Here is a 2,325-nt window from a genome sequence, read left to right as displayed (position 1 = left end):
GAAACCCTGCAGATTGATGAAATCGTTTTTTTTCTTTGGGTGCCGAGGGTTCTCTCCTCCCCGCCGCTTGTGTCCTTACACTGTGAACCCTTGGCACCCATAGACAAAACGATCTCGGTAGTCTGGTTTCACTATATGCGTGCAAATCACTTCATTACGGAGGAATGATTCTCTCTCTCTCTCTCTCTCTCTCTCTCTCTCTCTCTCTCTCTCTCTCTCTCTCTCTCTCTCTCTCTCTCTCTCTCTATATATATATATATATATATATATATATATATATATATATATATATATATATATATATTACGGAAAACGAAGCAACTCAAGATAAACAAATTGAAAGTGTAGAAAAAAAAACAGGTAATCGCAGCTTCTACAAAAGAGAAAAGTAAAATAGTGGCCATAAGAGAGGTCAATTTTGGGTGGAAAGATGTCTTGATACACTCCTCTTGAAAGAAGGCAAGTTATAGGCAGGAGGAAAAACAAATGAAGGAAGGCTGTTCCAGGGTTTACCAGTGTAAGGGATGAAAAAATGAAGATGCTGGTTAACTCGTGCATAAGGGGTTTGGACAGTATAGGGATGAGCTAGAGTAGAAAGTCGAGTGCAGCGGGGCCGCGGGAGGGGGGAAACATGCAGTTAGCAAGTTCAGAAGAGCAGTCAGTATGAAAATATCGATAGAAAACTGAAAGAGATGCAACATGGCGGCGGAACTTGAGAGGTAGAAGACTGTCAGTAAGAGGCGTGGAGCTGATGAGACGAAGAGCCTTAAGACTCTACTCTGTCCAAGAGAGCTTTGTGTGTGGAGCCACCCCCCAACACGTGAGATGCAAACTCCATATGAGGGCGGACAAGGCCCTTGTATATGGAAAGCATCTGTGAGGGGGAGAAGAACTGGCCGAGACGATACAGAACGCCCAACCTCGAGGAAACTGATTTAGTAGGAGAGGAGATGTGAAGTTTCCAGTTGAAATTTTGAGTTCAGGATAGGCCGAGGATGCTTATCGTATAAGAAGGTAACAGCTGAATGTTATCAAAGAATAGGGGGTAGTTGTTTGGAAGATTGTGTCAAGTTGACACGTGTAGAAATTGAAATTTTGAGGAGTTGAAGGACACCAGGTTTCTCGTACCCCAATCAGAAATGATAGCAAGGTCCGAGTTTAAGCGTTCTGCAGCCTCCAGTCTAGAGTCTTGTAATTCCTGTTGGGGGGTTTTCTATTGAATGAAGCTGAGTAATGCAGAGTAGAGTCTTCAGCGTGTGAGTGGATAGGACGGTTTGTTGTAGAAAGAAGATCATTGATGAATAATAGGAAAAGAGTGGGAGATAGGACAGAGCTCTGTGGGACACCACTGTTGATAGGTTTAGGGGAAGAACAGTGACCGTCTACCACAGCAAAGATAGAACGCCGGAAAGGAAACTGGAGATAAAGGTACAGAGAGAGGGATAGAATCCGTAGGAGAGCAGTTTAGAAAGCAAACACTTGTGCCAGACCCTATCGAAAGCTTGCGATATGACTAGCGCACCTGAGAAAGTTTCACCGAAACAGCTAAGAGAGGATGACGAGGAGTCAGTTAAGAAAGCAAGAAGATCATCAGTAGAACGCCCCCTGCGGAACTCATAGTAGCGATCAGATAGAAAATCAGAATTGTATAGGTGCTTATGAATCTTCCTATTAAGGATAGATTCAAAAGCTCTAGAAAGACAGGAAAGTAAAGCTATAGGACGGTAGTTTTAGGGATTGGAGCCGTCACCCTTCTTAGGCACAGGAAGAGTGTAGGCGTACTTCCAACAGAAATGAAAGGCGGATGTTGAAAGGCAGAGACAAAATAATTTGACCAGAGGGTGTCAGCACGGAAGCACGATTTTTAAGGACAATAGGAGGCACTCCATCAGGGCCATAAGCCTTCAAAGGATTGAGGTCAGAGAGGGAATATAAAACATCATTCTAAATCATCTTAATAACAGGCATAGTGGGGTCAGAGGAGTGTGAGTAGGAGGAATATGCCCAAAATCGTCCAGAGTGGAGTTTTTACAGAAAGTTTGAGCGAAGAGTTCAGCCTTTAGAGATAGATGTGATGGCAGTGCTGCCGTCAGGAGAGGAGGGAATGATGAAGTGAAATTGGAGGAGATATTTTTGGCCAGGTGACAGAAGTCTCTGGTAGAATTAGAGAAAGCAAGGTTGTGGCACTTCCTATTTATGAAAGAGTTTTTGGCTAGTCGGAGAATAGATTTGGTGTGATTCTGAGCAGAAATGAAAAGATCGTGATCAGCAGGAGTGTGAAGGCTCTGGCACTTTTTGTGAGCTGCCTCTCTGTCTTTGATAGCA

This window comes from Eriocheir sinensis, chromosome 35 (assembly GCF_024679095.1).
Source record: "Eriocheir sinensis breed Jianghai 21 chromosome 35, ASM2467909v1, whole genome shotgun sequence".
Classification (NCBI taxonomy): Eukaryota; Metazoa; Arthropoda; class Malacostraca; order Decapoda; family Varunidae; genus Eriocheir; species Eriocheir sinensis.
This window is presented reverse-complemented; position numbering follows the sequence as displayed.